The sequence below is a fragment of the Bubalus bubalis genome, chromosome X, assembly GCF_019923935.1.
Source record: "Bubalus bubalis isolate 160015118507 breed Murrah chromosome X, NDDB_SH_1, whole genome shotgun sequence".
Lineage (NCBI taxonomy): Eukaryota > Metazoa > Chordata > Mammalia > Artiodactyla > Bovidae > Bubalus > Bubalus bubalis.
Window position 1 is genome coordinate 91,242,986 of NC_059181.1, and position 19,065 is coordinate 91,262,050.

The window sequence follows — 19,065 nt, forward strand, 5'->3', positions numbered from 1 at the left end:
TGCTAGGAGTCGGACACGACTGAGCGACTTGACTTTCCCTTTTCACTTTCATGCATTGGAGAAGGAAATGGCAACCCACTCCAGTGTTTTTGCCTGGAGAATCCCAGGGACGGGGGAGCCTGGTGGGCTGCCGTCTATGGGGTCGCACAGAGTTGGACACGACTGAAGCGACTTAGCGGTAGCAGCAGTAGAGAGTAAGATAATTCCTTCTTACTTTAGAGTCCTCAAGAAAGACCAGAAAGGGACCAGCTTTGGGGTGTTAATTCCAAGAAGAATTGTATCACACTGCAGCTCTCACCTGTGATCTCAGAGTGTGGCAAGAATTTGTTGTTGTTTTTCAAATTACCTATGTACTGTGATTGGGACTTCCCTGGTGGCTCAGACATTAAAGAATCTGCCTATAATGTGGAAGACTCAGTTTCAATCCCTGGGTTGGGAAGATCCCCTGGAGAAGGGAATGGCAACCCACTCCAGTATTCTAGCCTGGAGAATTCCATGAATAGAGGAGCCAGGTGGGCTACAGTCCATCAGGTCATAAACAGTTGGTCACAACTGAGTGACTAACACACACACACACACACACACATTGTGACAATGTAATTGTCAATTCTTCATCACCTTTACTTAAATTTTTTAAAGAAATTTACTGTAGCATCGCCCTAAGTGGTCTAACTCATAGGATCATTAGCCATTGACAGTATCTAAGGTTTAGTATTGACTGAGCAAAACAAAATCTCCAAATAGGGCAACTCAAAGTTGTATTCCTGGAGGTCATAGGTCAGAGGGTTCTCTGTGGGAGTTCATTTCTCTGCACTAGAAGCACTTTTTTCCTTCACTGCCATGTTCCCCCACATTGACCAGGGATTTCTCAGCCCACTTTGGCCCTGGCAGTGACACTAGCTAGCTTGCATTTTTCTGTATGTGAGGACTCAACTCCAGTGAATTCTTCTATCCTGCTCTTGCACCTAAGATGTGCCAACATTTAGGCAGTATGCATGCCTATGATCATGCTGTTTGTTCATAGCCAGGCTTGGATATTGGTCAAGGCCAATGACTTAGGGACAGTTATATACTTTGTATATAGTCTGATAAAAATTCTTCTTTAGATAAAGTTATCTGTAACATGTGTCAAAATTTATTAAATTGCTAGTGAGGGAGACAGCAAGACAACAAAAACGTTTAGAACAGAATGTGCCTGTTCCAAAAGGACATTGAAATGGAATGTTACAAAGTTGGAGACTATGAATACTTAGATAAATATGAGCTGGTTTTTATACTAATTCAAGTTTCGTTTTAGGAAGTCTTAAACACATAATGCCCTTGCCAGTTGTTACTAAGAAAGCTTGTAGCAATAGGGTACAGGCTAACTATCAGTCAGAAGATTTTTAAAAAGCAGTGCATTTATGCAGCAAATGTTCTGAATATATCTGCCTGAGATTGGGATTATGTTTGCATCCTCCAGCAATAGTAAATAAGAGGACCACCTATCAGGAAAGCATGAAACAGTTAATAGAGATTGGAAACAGAATACCAAATAATAATTTAGCATCAGCAATTTTTTTCAAAACTGAAATGAAGAGGCAAAATATAAAGTTTGTCTATTTCTTGGTTTGAGGATTTTTTTTTTCTTTAGATATCACTCCTCTTGGTTTCCCCCTCCAAACAACAATTCATTCCCATTTTGACTTACTGTTTGATTAATTAGCTTTTTACAATTTTGAATTTAGCAAAAATTGAACATAGGTTTACTTTATACACTGTTATTACAATCATGATAATCAGTAAAGTTTGTACTTATATTGATATTATTCCTTTAATTTAACCTTCAACATCTAGGAAGAATGTCCAAATAAAATTCCAAAGTAAATCAATCTTAATGGTAACAAACTAATTTTATCTATGAATCTGGGCTTTTAAATTGTGTTCTTTTTCTATATACCTTGATATATTTACATAAATGCATCGAGTGTTACCAAAACTGAATTCCCCCTAAAGCTAAGTTTGTGATTAACCTCTCTATTCACAACTTTATTCCCTTTCTTCTCCTGTGCCTGTTCCCCTCAAGAATGAAGAGTATGGGGGCTTCCCTGGTGGTTTAGTGGTCTTCCTCAATCTGCCTACCAATGCCGGGGACATGGATTCAATTCCTGATCTGGGAGGATCTCACATGATGAGGATCAACTAAAAACCCAGGTGCCACAACTATTAAACCTGTGCTCTAGAGCCTGGGCAGAGAAGGCAATGGCAACCCACTCAAGTACTCTTGCCTGGAAAATCCCATGGATGGAGGAGCCTGGTAGGCTGCAGTCCATGGGGTCGCAAAGAGTTGGACACGACTAAATGACTTCACTTTCACTTTTCACTTTCATGCATTGGAGAAGGAAATGGCAACCCACTCCAGTGTTCTTCCCTGGAGAATCCCAGGGACGGGGGAGCCTGGTGGGCTGCCGTCTATGGGGTCGCACAGAGTCAGACACGACTGAAGTGACTTAGCAGCAGCAGCTAGAGCCTGGGAGCACGACTACTGAGCCCATATGCCCTAGAGTCCATGCTCTGCAATGGGAAAAGTCACCACAATGAGAAGCCCATGCACTGCAACAAGAGAGTAGCTCCTGTTTGCCACAACTAGAGAAAAGCCTGAGCAGCAATGAAGACACAGCAGAGCCAAAAATAAATCAATAAGTAAAAATTATTTTTTAAAAAAGATTGAGGAGTATCAAAGTAAAGAAGGTATTGAAACCATATACAAACCCCAGTGTCCCTGTCTTCTGAAACAAAAGATTGGCTTTAGTCTCCCAGGCCTCCCCAGAGTCTTGAAAGGCCAGCTCAAAAGTTAATGATTAGAAAATGTGAAGATGTAGAAACAAAGAGTAGCTGTTGAGCAGAGAAACTGGTAACAATGTAGACTGTAAATCCACCACAAAGCAGAATCACCAAACTCCCTGTTCCCTGAAAGATATAGATAAAGGTCTGACACACATTCCTAAATTGTTTTTACAGGAAGCAGACCCCCACCAGATGAAAATGCTTGATATTCTCTCTTGAGAGTCCCTTGGACAGCGAGGAGATCAAACCAGTTAATCCTAAAGGAAATCAACCCTAAATATTCATTGAAAGGACTGACGCTGAAGCTGAAACTCCAATTCTTTGGCCATCTGATGTGAAGAGCTGACTCACTGGAAAAGACCTCAGGGTCTGGGAAAGATTGAGGGCAGGAGGATAAGGGAACAACAGAGCATGAGATGGCTGGATGGCATCGCCAATTCAATGCACATGAATTTGAGCAAACTATGGGAGATAGTGAAGGACAGGGAAGACTGGTGTGCTGCAGTCCATGGAGTGGCAAAGAGTAGGACACAACTTAGTGACTGAACAACAACAACAAATGCAAGGAGTACGGGCATCTCATGTTCAAAAGACCTGAACTCCTCAATGGCTTTCAGGAAAGGAGTTTTAAAGGCAGAGTTAAGGAAGGGGCTACAGGGTGCTTGATCAGCTTGTGCACAATTCTCAGATTTGTTGGCAAGGTTAAATTTAAAGCATCACCAACCTTCTGCTTTCAACCTGTCTGAGAGCTACATGCTTGCAAGTCAGCAGTTTTCTCATTATTATATTAAATATTTAATGAAACTAAATTAAAGCTCAGTAGCTTTTCTGAGCAGTGAAACCAGTATATAGGCAATCTAGGAAGTTCAGAGTAGTCTTTTTATGAGATTATAATCCAAAAATATGCAAATCAGAGAGAAGACAAATGGGAGCACTATTTGGGCTATGAGACTACAAAGCAGAGATCTCCACATATTTTTTTTTTCCATCACTACTGTAAAAGACTTGTTGATACCTCCCACAGTTCAATAATTTTAAGAATATTTAAAAATACTTATAAATAAAGTTTTTGAAACAAAAATGAAAATAAATTAATTTCAATTATATACTTCATATATCCCACTGGATAGTCTTATATGTGCTCTGGAATATGCATAACTTTCTGTGGGGATCATTTCTCTACTACCAGTTTAGACATGTAACTCTGCTGTTTGAAAGCCTGAAATGTTCTCTGTTAACCTTTACAACGTACAACTTTAGGAGATAATATCAAACACTTCCCAAAATATTGATTCCAATTTACATTCCAGTAGTGTATGTACCTTCAAGTTGTTCTTCATCCCTTACCAACAACTGAAATATTTGATATTTTATATTTTGATATATCTTTTTTCTGTATTCCACTAATTTCTTTTAAATCCATTTTAATATCAAATAAAATTAAAATAACATCAATAAAAGAGCAACCCTCGAATAAAATCTTTTCATTCTAGATATCAAAGTTTCTCAAGGTCTTACAACTTTAAAGAACAAAGTTTATACATTTTCTGTTCTCGATATTGTTATGTTACAATGAACAATGTTTCTTAGTATTATGTCCTTGATAAAGAGCAGAACTGATCCCACAATTTTGCAGAAATTCTCATGAAAAGAAAGCTGCTTTGATAGAGTGGCAGTATTGAGAAGCCTTGGTTTTTGAAACTGTATCAGAGCACTTGAGAAAATGTGCTGTTAGAAATCATATTTGACACTGAGAACCTAAATACATAGACTTCAATCTGGGAGAGATCAAAATGCTTTGTATGCTATAAGAGCCTCAGGAAGAGCTGGCCATGCTTAATCTCACTTCTGTTAAACCTAAACAAAATTTTCTTGCTTGCACAGTTCAGTTCAGTTCAGTTGCTCAGTTGTGTCCAACTCTTTGCGACCCCATGAATCACAGCACGCCAGGCCTCTCTGTCCATCACCAACTCCCGGAGTTCACCCAGACTCACGTCCATCGAGTCAGTGATGCCATCCAGCCATCTCATCCTCTGTCGTCCCCTTCTCCTCCTGCCCCCAATCCCTCCCAGCATCAGAGTCTTTTCCAATGAGTTAACTCTTTGCATGAGGTGGCCAAAGTACTGGAGTTTCAGCTTTAGCATCATTCCTTCCAAAGAAATCCCAGGGCTGATCTCCTTCAGAATGGACTGGTTGGATCTCCTTGCAGTCCAAGGGACTCTCAAGAGTCTTCTCCAACACCACAGTTCAAAAGCATCAATTCTTCGGCGCTCAGCCTTCTTCACAGTCCAACTCTCACATCCATACATGACCACAGGAAAAACCATAGCCTTGACTAGCCGGACCTTTGTTGACAAAGTAATGTCTCTGCTTTTCAATATGCTATCTAGGTTGGTCATAACTTTCCTTCCAAGGAGTAAGCGTCTTTTAATTTCATGGCTGCAGTCACCATCTGCAGTGATTTTGGAGCCCAAAAAAATAAAGTCTGACCCTGTTTCCACTGTTTCCCCATCTATTTCCCATGAAGTGATGGGACCGGATGCCATGATCTTCATTTTCTGAATGTTGAGCTTTAAGCCAACTTTTTCACTCTCCACTTTCACTTTCATCAAGAGGCTTATTAGTTCCTCTACACTTTCTGCCATAAGGGTGGTGTCATCTGCATATCTGAGCTTATTGATATTTCTCCTGGCAATCTTGATTCCAGCATGTGTTTCTTCCAGTCCAGCGTTTCTCATGATGTACTCTGCATAGAAGTTAAATAAGCAAGGTGACAATATACAGCCTTGACGTACTCCTTTTCCTATTTGGAACCAGTCTGTTGTTCCATTTCCAGTTCTAACTGTTGCTTCCTGACCTGCATACAAATTTCTCAAGAGGCAGGTCAGGTCGTCCGGTATTCCCATTTCTTTCAGAATTTTCCACAGTTTCTTGTGATCCACACAGTCAAAGGCTTTGGCATAGTCAATAAAGCAGAAATAGATGTTTTTCTGGAACTCTCTTGCTTTTTCATGATCCAGCAGATGTTGGCAATTTGATCTCTGGTTCCTCTGCCTTTTCTAAAACCAGCTCGAACATCAGGAAGTTCACGGTTCACATATTGCTGAAGCCCGGCTTGGAGAGTTTTGAGCATTACTTTACTAGCGTGTGAGATGAGTGCAATTGTGCAGTAGTTTGAGCATTCTTTGGCATTGCCTTTCTTTGGGATTGCAATGAAAACTGACCTTTTCCAGTCCTGTGGCCACTGCTGAGTTTTCCAAATGTGCTGGCATATTGAGTGCAGCACTTTCACAGCATCATCTTTCAGGATTTGAAATAGCTCAGCTGGAATTCCATCACCTCCACTAGCTTTCTTCGTAGTGGTGCTTTCTAAGGCCCACTTGACTTCACATTCCAGGATGTCTGGCTGTAGGTCAGCGATCACACCATCGTGATCATCTGGGTCATGAAGATCTTTTTTGTACAGTTCTTCTGTGTATTCTTGCCACTTCTTCTTAATATCTTCTGCTTCTGTTAGGTCCATACCATTTCTGTCCTTTATCGAGCCCATCTTTGCATGAAATGTTCCCCTGGTATCTCTAATTTTCTTGAGGAGATCTCTAGTCTTTCCCATTCTGTTGTTTTCCTCTATTTCTTTGCATTGGTCGCTGAGGAAGGCTTTCTTATCTCTTTTCGCTATTCTTTGGAACTCTGCATTCAGATGCTTATATCTTTCCTTTTCTCCTTTGCTTTTCGCTTCTCTTCTTTTCACAGCTATTTGTAAGGCCTCCCCAGACAGCCATTTTGCTTTTTTGCATTTCTTTTCCATGGGGATGGTCTTGATCCCTGTCTCCTGTACAATGTCACGAACCTCAGTACATAGTTCATCAGGCACTCTATCAGATCTAGGCCCTTAAATCTATTTCTCACTTCCACTGTATAATCATAAGGAATTTGATTTAGGTCATACCTGAATGGTCTAGTGGTTTTCCCTACTTTCTTCAATGTAAATCTGAATTTGGCAATAAGGAGTTCATGATCTGAGCCACAATCAGCTCCTGGTCTTGTTTTTGCTGACTGTATAGAGCTTCTCCATCTTTGGCTGCAAAGAATATAATCAATCTGATTTCAGTGTTGACCATCTGGTGATGTCCATGTATAGAGTCATGTATTTCTATATATTTCTGCAGTATTACACATTCTGAGGTTATTTAGTGGGTTCACAAAAGTCTAGAAAATTGTCATATCTTGAAAATGAACAAATAAAAATAAAACAAATGGAATAGCAAATGAAAACAAAATGTCAGCTTTATTAAGAGGGGAAAATAAATTGCAGGACATTGCTCATTTTGGGGTTTTTCCAAGTGGCCGCTAGTGCTAAAGAAGCTGCTAGTGGTAAAGAACCCATCTGCCAATGTAAGAGATGTAAGAAACACAGATTTGATCCCTGGGTTGGGAAGATCCCCTGAAGGAGGGTATGGCAACCATTCCAGTATTCTTGCCTGGAGAATCCCATGGACAAATGAGCCTGGCAAGCTACAGTACCACGGAGTCGCAAAGAATCAGACATAACTGAAGCGACTTAGCATGCATACACTCTCATTATGAGAATAAATGAGTAATAGAAACACAAATTTATCAACTTATTCATCACCTAGAGGCCTTTCTAGTCTAGAAGAAGCAGAGAGAACCTAGGAGTTTCACTGCTTGAACTTCTTAATAGGGAAGTAATAGGACCTTCCCAGGTGGCACAGTGGCAAAGAAACCACCTGCCAAAGCTGGAGACGTGGGTTTGATCCCTGGGTCAGGAAGATCCCCTGGAGTAGGAAATGGTAACCCATTCCAGTACTCTTGTCTGGAAAAGTCCATGGACAGAGGTGTCTGGCAGGCTACAGTCCATGGGGTCGAAAAGAGTCAGACAAGACTGGGCACACAAATATCAGAAGTACAAAAGAACATCATGCATTGTCTGCTAGTGTTCTTTGCCTGATTCTACTATGTTGATCATTTCTTTCTTATTGAAATATAACAGCTAGTTTAAGGATATTTTTGTTTATCCAGTCATATACATTAAAAGCATCTCTGTTTGTGGTTGATATTTGACTGTGGCTTATTGTGATTTTACCATTGATTTTTTTTTTTTCAATTTCAGTATAGTCAGATTTTGTTTGGGGATTTTTCTTCAGAAATGGCCGAAGTAAGGAAGTATTAGTAGACGTGAATGAAAGAAGAGACATACTGTAATGTGGTCCAGGTTCAGATTCAAAATTGTAAAAAATTAATTCTATCTAAAATAAAGTTCTTAATCCACTACAATCCCAGTCAAGACACTTAGCATGATTTTAGTGAAGCTTGACTATCAGGTCTTAAATTTACCAGAGATAAAGTACAAGAGAAAGCCTGAAAAAAATATATAAGGAATATTTAACTGTATCTTTATTATATGAAAAAGAGATTTGCTATTTCTTTTTCTTTCTCCTTTTTTCAGGAAAACACAGACCCTAGGGGTTTGAAAGAAAATTGAACAGGCATATGTTTCCAATACACATTAAAGTTCTTTAAAATGAACACTTCTTTCCTTTAATTGTATTTCGGTTCAACTTGGAGATTCTCCTCCCTCTAAATGAGGGAAGGACCTCCTGCTTTCCCCATCACAGGCAAGGGGCGGAGCATCCTCTAGAAGCTTAGAAGAGTGAGCCAGCCCTGGCCAGTCTTGGGGGAGGAGCTGCATTACATACAGACTTCAGAGGCCTCGCAGAAGAGAGAAAGAGAAGCTTGGAGGTAATGGCTGTCGTGAAAAGATAGTTATTTTCGGAGATTTCTGGAGACTTGGCAGTAAAGGTGAGAAAAGAAGGGGCTGCTGCTTTGGAGTCGTGGAAAAGGAGCGTTGTTTTGTGAGAGTCGTAGTTTCTTTGAGGGAATTCTGACTGAATTTTGTATTCCTTCGAGATATTTTAAAACTCCACACTTTAAGAGTGGGGGAGGTGATCAGATTACACCTGCGGAAAAAATACTTGGGAGGTTGCAAAAGCAGACATTCGAGTAGGGCATTTTATGTTTCAGTCAAAAAGCAATAGTAACAGAAATAAATGATGAAACAAAACTTGAAAAATTAATCTTCCTTATTAAAAAAAAAGAGATTATGTTGTGATAATGCCAAATGAGAAATGAAGTTATTAGTTGGGAGTGCTGGGTTTTTATATTACTTTGGTTGTTGATTGTATTTCCAACAAATCTTGCTGTTTTGGTGGAGTTTGTATAGTAATAATCTGAAATAGTGTATAACTGCGAATTTAAGTACTAAAGACAGTAAGAAGTTTAGTTTATTGTCAGGGAATACTCAGTGTCTTAAAAGGATAACTTTTTTTATGGATGTGTAAAAGATGATCATTGTCTATGTCTCTACCAAGCTATCAAAAGAATGATATATTCCAATTTATACTGTAATATGAAAAATATCTGTAAGCTCATGAGCTGAAGAATAATAGGCTTATACTGATATAATAAAACACAACAATATATCTAGTAATGATGTCTAAGGAAAAAAGAGGAAAATTTCCACTACTCTGCCCAGATTTCACTTAGCATGAGTAGCTATGTCAGCATAAAAAAATTGAGATGAGAATTTAAAAACATGGGGGAAAAAGCTACCTGCCAAAAAAATGAGTAAATATGGAAACATGGGAAAGGTGTTCAAATTTGTTACTGGAGAAATATAATTTAAAGTAGTGTATTCTAGTATGTAGAATGAGAAAAGGACATATATGTGTGTATATATATATATATATATGAATACATTATTTGAAATTACATATGTACACAGACAAACACATATGATGAGGGAAAAATCAAGGGGATTTTGCTCAAATATAAGCAGTAAACCAATTCAGGGGTTGGAGTAAGAATGATGTGTATTTTCTTCTTTAGACTTTTATGTACCTTTAGTTTTGTTTTGTTTTGTTTATGTTTTTGGAAGCACGGGATGGAGCTGAAAGAGAAAAATCCATTTTTTTACAGACATTTAAATATTCAAACACACTCCACTGTCTTTAACTAAAGGTGGATTTTTCTGTGGACCTGAGAAAGCTGGTTTTCTGGTTGCTTGTGCTTTGCTTGCAGTTCAAATATTTAGACTATGTCCAGACTTTGGTTCAAGCAGAAAATATTTATTTGTATTTTTATGTACTTTTGAGAAAGAATTCAAAAAATGTTCAAAGCATATTATGGAATAGTCATGTAGGATAGTTCACCATAATTTTGAATACTATGCAGCTGTAAAAAAAATAAGCTAATGTAGTGAGCTAAGTGCAAAAAATAAGAAAATATATAGAAGGTATATTCTAAAAATAAGCACGTTGCAGAATGGCCTGTAATAATATAGGTACATTTTATGCAAGAAAACTTTGGAAATATGTGTGTACTTTATTAATTGGAGATATATAAGTATAATTGGAAACAGAACATTTCAACTTTTTATATATTACGTTTCTCCATTTAAAAAATCTTATTCTGAAAATAGTAAGCTTGAATCAGATTCATTATGAGAAAATGAGATAAAATTTGAGAAATGTAGGATTATCTTATAAAAGTTATTCACAAAAAGATGATGTGGTGGTGGTGGTGGTTTAGTCACTAAGTCATGTCCGACTCTTGCGACCCCATGGACTGTAGGCCATCAGGCTCCTCCGTCCATGAGATTCTCCAGGCAAGAATACTGGAGTAGGTAGCCATTTCCTTCTCCAGGAGATCTTCCTGATCCAGGAATCGAACCCACGTCTCCTGCATTGCAGACATATTCTTTCCCAACTGAGCTATAAGGGAAGCTCAAAAGATGATGTAGAAAATATTTATTGATGTGAGAAGATGTTAAAATATGTTATTAGGAAGGATAAAGGTCTGGTTTCCAAAAACATGCACATTTATTAATATGTTTAAGAAAAATATATAGAGCAAGCCATTATATTTTGACCATTATTGTGAGAATTTGCTTGCTTTCTTGGAAAATCAAAAGATGAAGGAAGATACGCAATATGCATGAAGGATATAACAACAAACATTAAAATGAGGAAATAGAATCCCACTTTTATATGACACCTACACAACTCTGAAGTTGAGAATGAACAAGTCTAGAAGCAAAAAAACAAAACAAAAAAAACCCATCTAGAAGCCTGAGAAGGCTACAGTCTGGTCGGTATAGTTCCTACCCTTCCTGACCAAAGACCTGAGTATCTGCAGTAGTTCTGGTTCAAGGCACAAGATGGCACTTGCCAGGTGTCCTAAATTTTCTTTCAGGCAACCATATTTATGAAGTGGACAGACAAAGCAATGAGATGTATTTTCTGTTATGAGACAATATGTAGAATGTGATTGCAGTTCGTTGAAAAATTGCACATGTATAAAATAAAAACACACCAAGACTGATATGAGAATTCAAACAGAAAGCATTAAAAAAAAAAAAAAAGGTAGTTACACAGATTGGGCCTATAGAGATTGACAAGGCAATTGTTATTTCCCTTTTTTCCTGTCCCCAAAGCATACTTTTCATGAGGGAGATGATTTTAGTATCAACTTAATAACATAACTGTGTCACAGAGAACGTTTCAAATACCAAGAACAAGAAGGAAAATAAACAAGGCCTCTACATCACAGTCGAGATTTTTATCTCATTCCTGTGTTTCAGAAGAGCATGCCTGCTAAAGTTTTGGTAGGGAAACTTCTTTACAGCTTTTCCATTTAATTGGTTTGCTTCCCTGTCTTCTTTTGGACAGCTTAGGTTAATGTCTGAGATGCACATGGCCTGCGGAATCTGTGTATAACACCAGTTGAGCCTCAGAAGGGCAGCACGACCACAAAACAGCCAAACAGGGAGAAGGCTCTGCTGGACAAGCAGCTGGAGTGAGAATAAAAACAACCGGATCACAGGGGCATACCCTGCACTATCCATGTGATATTGGGTAAGGTTCTTCCCATCTCATGTAATATTTCACATAAAAAACATGTTGAGAACTTGGGGTATAAGAGGTATAGTTTATTTTGTTTCCTGCTCTGTAGCCATAACATTTTAAATTAAAAGACACATTTCATACTAAAATTATGTTAGGTTGGTAATTCGAGATACAATTCTTTTGCCCCTGTTCTGCAGCCCTAATGTTTTGTAATTAAAAGCCATTGCTTCTAGTTTTGGAGAGAATATCTCATGTGTTTAACCACTATGAAGAAATAATTGAAGAGGCTATTCAGGTGTCTACCAGAGGTTGCAGCCAGGGACCTGACTCTACAATCCTTGACAGCTTTGCTCAGTTGCTGTCACCACATACTAGACAGCATGTTGTTGTTTAGTTACTAAGTTGTGTCTGACTCTTTGTGACCCTGTAGACTGTAGCCCACCAGGCTCCTCTGTCCATGGGATTTTCCAGGTAAGAACACTGGAGTGGGTTGCTATTTTTTTATCCAAGGGCTTTTCCTGACCCAGGGATTGAACCCAAGTCTCCTGCACTGGCAGACAGATTCTTTACCACTGAGCCACCAGGGAAGCACTAAATAGCATAGTTACAAGTATTTCTTAAGACCTGCTTAAGGTCTCACAGCCTTCCTCAAATAGACTTCTGTACACTCTCTTGAATAAGGCTATTGATGCCGAACCTCATTATCTGTGTCCATGAGATCTTTGATTGCTTTGGACAGGCAAGGCAGCACTAGCAGCTTTGGAAACATTAAAGCCCAGAATTCTGTTGTGATAACCCTGTGGGATTTAAAAGGCCCAAATTATCCAGGAACATAAATAATGTCCTGCCACTTCCAAAGCCCTTCCCACATGCATTCTTTTCTCACAGTACAACAGAAATAATAAAGATGTGATATTGGGTTTGTGTTATCATAATTTTCTTGTTTTTCTTCCCCTCCCCTCCAAAAGATGTCCATGTCTCTAATCTCCTCTCTCTGATATTATTCTTCTGATTTGTATCTTGTCTCCATCATCATTGTCCATGTTCTTTCTGCTTAGCAGGGTAAACTTCTTATCTGATCCTTTTTTTTTTTTTTTTGCCATATTTTAATTTAATCTAGTTGGCCCCCATTGAAAACACTTTATTCCGGCTACTTTGTGGGTTTCAGAGGATAAGAAGAGGCTACAGCAGTGAGAGCCATTTACTAGCCCTACTGCAGTAGAGTTAAGGGCCCTTCAAAAACTGCTTTTCTACAAAACTAGGCAGCTAGAACTGGATCAGTGTCCTGAGGAATTTTCCAGGACACTGCATATCTATTGATTGACTTCCTGTCTATATCCTGGTATACTAACAGTATGTTCGCAAATTCAGTTTCTCTGTGGTTAAATTAGGATTTCTTTTACCCGTTTCCATATCCTTCCTGTCTCATCTAGCTCTCACTACACACTTAGCTACTAAATTCTTTTTTTCATATTTAGACAACCTAGGTTATTGTCAGAGATGCTTTTGAGTTATGCATGTTTCTTAACTGGGATCTAGAATGGAGACATGAAAGTTAGCATAGTTATCAACATTTGAAAATGTTCTCTCCACTTAGCTAGTAAAGGTCTCAAACCCACAACTGTCTGCTTGCTTCCTTGTCATAATGCCTCTGTGACAAACTTAAAGGCTAAACATGGGGTTCTGCTGAGAGAAATCCATATCTCCTCACTGAAGAACCCTTGATGTCCTTTACTTAGATTGCTTAATGGAATAATTTTTATCTAGCCTGACCCTCCTGTTATATGTCTGTGAAAGAATGATGGCTTCTCTCTCTAGATCCCCTGATGCACAGTTTTCTTCCTCTCTGTTAATCACAGGAAGAGCTGTGTCATACTGCAGCTCTGTTTCTCTAACCTGAATTAGTCAGAGGTGCCAAGAGACAGGGGTCGTGTTTACTTATTCATTTTGATGATGAATGGTGTGAGGGCTTCACCAACTTTACCTACACTTTATATATATATAAAGTTTGTGAATTAGCAAAACATTATCTTAAGAGAACTAACCCTCAGAGAATGATCCATTTGGCAGTATGTAGGTTTTGTCACTTCCTGGGAAATGACACCCCTAGGTTAAAGGCAATAAAAATTAAATTTAACTCTTAATTTCTTGAATATTTTGTGAACAAAAATGCTCAATAAAGAGGATATTGAATTTCAAACAACAAAGGCACAAGAACAAGGAGTTGCCAATTTAAATGAGGATTGGATGAAATGAACATTTCTCTCCATAACCAACGATTATCAATTGTCATACTGCTAGGTCCCTGTGACACAGAAAAAATATGTTGTAACTAGTCTATGGTTGAGTGAAACTATAATGCAGATATGGTCAGTGTAAGAGCATAGTGCAGAAATATATTTTTTAATTTGTGTGAGAATGTGGATGTATGTGAAAGATGGGGGGTTCATAGATAAGTTTGGCAATTATTGAAAATTGTGGTTCACCAGCATGTTCACCAAGGACATAGATTAATTAATACTCACTGGGGGTTGCAGTCATTAATTCCCCTACAATCAGAAAGCGAATGACATAATCCTTTGTTCTACTCCAGAATCCTCAAGAGACAGGATTCCAAGTGCAGAAAGCCACGAGTACTGATCAAGAGAACATATCTTTCTGTTTGGAACTCAGGTAAAACTGGGTTTTGGGTGTTTTATTTTGTTTTTTAAATTTACCATCTTAACCATCTTTTTAAAAGTCTCTATTGAATTTGTGACGGTACTCCTGTTTTATGTTTTTGCTTTTTGGCCACGAGAGATGCGGTATCTTAGCTACCCAAGCAGGGCTCAAACCTGTGCCTGTGCTTAGTCACTCAGTCGTGTCTGACTCTTTGTGACTTCATGGATTGTAGCCTGCCAGATTCCTCTGTCCATGGGATTTCCCAGGCAAGAATACTGGAATGGGTTGCCATTTCCTTCTCCAGGGGATCTTCCCAACCCAGGGATAGACCCAGGTCTCCTGCACTGTGGATTCTTTACCGTCTGAGCCACTAGGGAAACCTTCAAACCTGTATCCCCTGAATTGAAAGGTGACATCTTAATCAGTGACCACTAGGGAAGTCTCGAAGACTTTTGCTTTAATTTTTTTTGCCCTCTTCCCAGCTTTGTGACTTTGCACATGAGCAAGAGTACTCATTTTCTTACTCTTTTCAACTCTCCATTGAATCATTTTTTCCCCACTTCATTATAAGTAAAATTGAAATTTCATTGCTGTTTACATTTGCATTTCTTTATTAGGGAAGGTGAATATCTTTATGGATTGTTTAGTTTTAATTTTTATTTTGGATATTTGAATTTTGAGGAGCCCCATTGAACAGCATATCCCCTTTCTCTGCTGAACAAATTGAACAAACTGATATAAAACAAATGAAGTTGCAGATGGAAGCCTAAACATCAGCTTTTGTACAAGGTGAAAGTAAGCTGCAGGGTATTGATTATTGAGTCAAGTGGACTTTAAAACAGCAAATTTAAACAACTTTACCAAACAGCCTGGAGGTTTGCAACTATATGGAAGGACAGAGGTCCCTGTAGTTACACTGTATGAGCTTGCTCACAGGGAAGTTAATATTGGGAGTGGGTAAGAACTTTTCCCTCAGAACGTTGTGAATTGTCTATTTATGTCTCTTGCTCATTTTTTTTAACTTCACTCTTTTCCTTATTAATATATAAGAGCTACTTTAGGGCTATTTTTTGAATCAGAACCAGTTTGTCAAATTTATTCTTGTGTTTTCAACTTGCTTTATAGTGTTTTTAAACCATAAATAGTTGTTTTTTTTTCAGTTTTAGTATATTCAGAGATATATTTCTCATATCTCTCTTCATTAAGGATTTTGGTAGATGTTTATGTTTAAAAAATGACTTGACTTGAAAAAAGCTGAAACTTTCTGAAGGATGAATGAGAGAAACTGAGTAACAGAGAAACATATCATGTCCCAGGGCCAGAAGAATTAACACTGTACAGTTTTAATTCTCCACAAAACAGTGTATTCATTCACTGTAATCACAAGCAAGGACTTAGCAGGTCTTTTTAGTGGACCATGACCAGTTGAGTCTTAAAATCTTTTGTAAAAATGTTAACAGAAAGGGCAAGAAAATATGTAAGAGATATTTTCAGCTGGGTCTTTACTATATGATAAAGGGATTTACTGTTTCCCTTTAGGAAGTCACCTACCCTTGTGGTTTGAATGGAAATGAAAGAGACGCAAGTTGCCATTTCTCTTTCAAGTCCTTTAGAAATGAACGTTTTTCTCCTTTAAGTGAATTTCAGTTAACTTGGTAATTCTCCTCCCTCTAATTGAGGAAAGGCCCCCTCCTTTCCCCATCACAGGGACGGGGCGGAGCATCCTCTGAGAAGCTTGGATTTGAGCTGTGCCTGGCCACTCTTGGGGGAGGGGCTGCATTTCACGAGGCTGCAGCTGACAAGAAGCTTCAAGGTAATGGCTGTCTTAAAGCTAGTTTTTTTCTGGGATTTCTTTGGGCTTTAGTGTTACGGTGGAAGAAAATAGAGGCTGTTTCCTGGGAGAGGTGGGAATAGAATATATTTTGGGGGAAATTCCCGTTATTGTGACAGAATCAATCCCCTGAAAATTCAGTTTCTCCGATATTTTTTGAAGTCCACAGTGTGGGAATGGGTGATCAGATTACCGCATCTAAATTAAGACTTCAGTGAGGCATGCTGTTCATGTTAATTTTTTACATGGCATTCCATGTTTCTATCCTTGGTACAGGTTTTATTGAAGTGTTTATTATTCTTCAAAAAATACCTGATAAGAAAAATGTAACCATAAAAAGTGCTTGACATGTAAAATATAAATGTACAAGGAACATGGAAGGGATTCAGATATGCTGTTGAGTGATCAACAATTTGTTTTAAAAAAACGTGTTATTGGTAACTAGATTTACATGTTAATAGTCAGCATCTCCGGAGTATTCAGATTACTGGGGATTTCAAAATATATTTTTAACCAGTTTCAGCATTTTTAGAACTGCTTTATTCCATGATCATTTTTATCATTGATAAATGATAAAAAAAAAAAGTAGAGCAAAATGATACTGAAACAAATTTGTACCGTTTGGTTTTAGACACAATCATTCATAAACACACAGACATGCAGCCATAACTAATCCCCCCATCTTTTGCCGATAGTTGAAATTTTCCTGGACCTGATCAAGTGCGTAGCCTGTTTGCTGTGTTGACTACAGCCCTATCTGTGTCCTCCTTGCAACTCATTCTTTCAGACAACAGGTATGACCATGGTCAGCAATAACCATTTTTCTGTATCTTTAAAGTTTAATAGTGAATCAGGAAGAGGATTTGGATTGTTTCTACTAGCCATTTTAAAAATATGTGACATGGTACATCCATACAGTTACAATTGAATGTTATATAGCTGACAAATAGAAGTATGAGCATGTAGTGATTTGAAAAGATGTCTGAAAAGTAGTATTAGGTGAAAATGAAAATTGCAGAATGGCAAACACCATATTATGTCATTTAAAGATAGAGGACTGTGTTAATACAATATGTGTAACATCAGGAAAAATAGAAGGGTACCTCACTAAATGGGATTATTTGTATAGTTTGAGAGACAGTACAGTTCTTGCTCTCTCTATTAAAAAACATTTTTTTAACAATATCAGAGAAAGAGTTTCAGGTAAAATGTTATAAATTAGGAGGAAATTACATTTGAAGTGATTCAAACAAAATCACATTGGAAATATTTATAAGGAAAATTCTTCAAACTGTGTGCTTGAGCACAGTAAAAAGCTGATTTTAAAGTAATATGTATTCACACACACACATTTATATATATATAGATATATATAAAGATATATATATATCTTTATATATATAAGATATTGAAAGGTAATTCAGAAAATTCAGAAAACAATAATATTGATTATTCTTACAGAATTATACTTTCTTTTAAAAATCATATCTTTTCACTTTTCAGTAAGCATGCATATTTTTGTCAGACCATTGCAACTAAAGGCATTAGCATTGCATTTTTTGTGATGCATAACGAAACTCTAAATTTTAGTATGGTATATCCTAGAAGCCTGAGAAAACTGCTGGCTTGCCAGGATGTAAGTTCCCACTCTTTTGCTCTAAGGATCTAGTAGTAACAGGATGCAACTCTGGTACTGCTCACAAGATGGCGCTTCTAGGATTTTCCAGATTTTCTCCAGGCAACTATTTTTTTGAAGTGAGCAAACAAAGCTGTGAAACCTATTTTATATTAGCAGACTACAAGACAGCTTGTAGAATGTGGTTTTAGTTTCACTAAAAAAAATTGTACATGTCTGGAAGACAAAGCCCCACATGAGGACTGATGTGAGAACTCAAACAAAGCAAAAAAAAAAAAAAAAAAAAAAAAGAAACAGAAAGAGAGAGCTACACAGATTTGGCCAAAAAAAGGAATAACGCAATTGTTACTTTCCTTCTTTCCTGCCCCCAAAGCATACTTTTCATGAAGGAGATGATTTTAGTATCAACCTAATAACATAACTGTGTCACAGAGAACATTTCAAATACCAAGAACAAGAAGGAAAATAAACAAGGCCTGTATATCACAGTTGAGATTTTATATCATTCTTGTGTTTCAGAAGAGCATGCCTGCTAAAAGTTTTGGTAGGGAAGCTTCTTTACACCTTTTCCATTTAATTAGTTCACTTCCCTGTCTCCTTTTGGACAGCTTAGCTTAATATCTGAGATGCACATGACCTGGGGAATCTTCAGGAATCTGTGACATCAATTGAGCCCCAGAAGGGCAGCGTGGCCATAGAAGTGCTGAACAAGAAGGCCCTGCTGCGGACAAGTAGCTAGAGTGAGAATAAAAACAACGGGATCACAGGGGCAACTCTGCACGATCCATGTGACATTGGGTAAGGCTCTGCACATCTCTTGTTAAAACATGGTTAAATTGAGAATATGGAGTGCAATTTGTTTTGATTCTGTTCAGTGACCATGTTTTAAATGAAAAATCACAAATTATGTTCAGTAAAGAATTAGATGTATTAAACTCCTGTAAAGAAATTATGCAAATGACACAGCCCCAGTCCAGGTCATACCACCCTTGTGTCCCCCAAGGCCTGTGCTGGCCATCTGAGGAGAGCTATTCTACCAAGTAGAATATTTCTGTGCTTTGAAGTTAAAGTAGATATCTTCGTTTTTTGTTTTTTTTTTTTTTTTTTAAAAAAAGAAGTTCTGCAAATGAGTATGATGATGTCTACTTATGGAAGACTTGCAGGTTTCAGCCAACTGTCTGACTCTC

At 37.9% G+C, this 19,065-nt stretch overlaps 1 protein-coding gene across 8 annotated transcripts in view; it reads left to right on the forward strand.

Moving 5' to 3' along the window:
* The first annotated feature begins 8,517 nt into the window (after positions 1-8,517).
* The window catches only part of PWWP3B (PWWP domain containing 3B), a 168,132-nt gene continuing 157,584 nt past the window's right edge, over positions 8,518-19,065 (forward strand). For 3 of the 8 annotated variants that reach the window (XM_006067689.4, XM_044936460.2, XR_006548434.2), the window contains exons 1-6: positions 8,518-8,646; positions 11,574-11,759; positions 14,344-14,423; positions 16,119-16,224; positions 16,938-17,036; positions 18,487-18,676. The gene's annotated coding sequence lies outside the window, so the exon portion shown is untranslated. Of the gene's footprint in view, positions 8,647-11,573; positions 11,760-14,343; positions 14,424-16,090; positions 16,225-16,937; positions 17,037-18,486; positions 18,677-19,065 lie in introns of all 8 variants that reach the window. The other 5 variants (XM_044936457.2, XM_044936458.2, XM_044936456.2 and 2 more) reach the window with 5 other exon arrangements.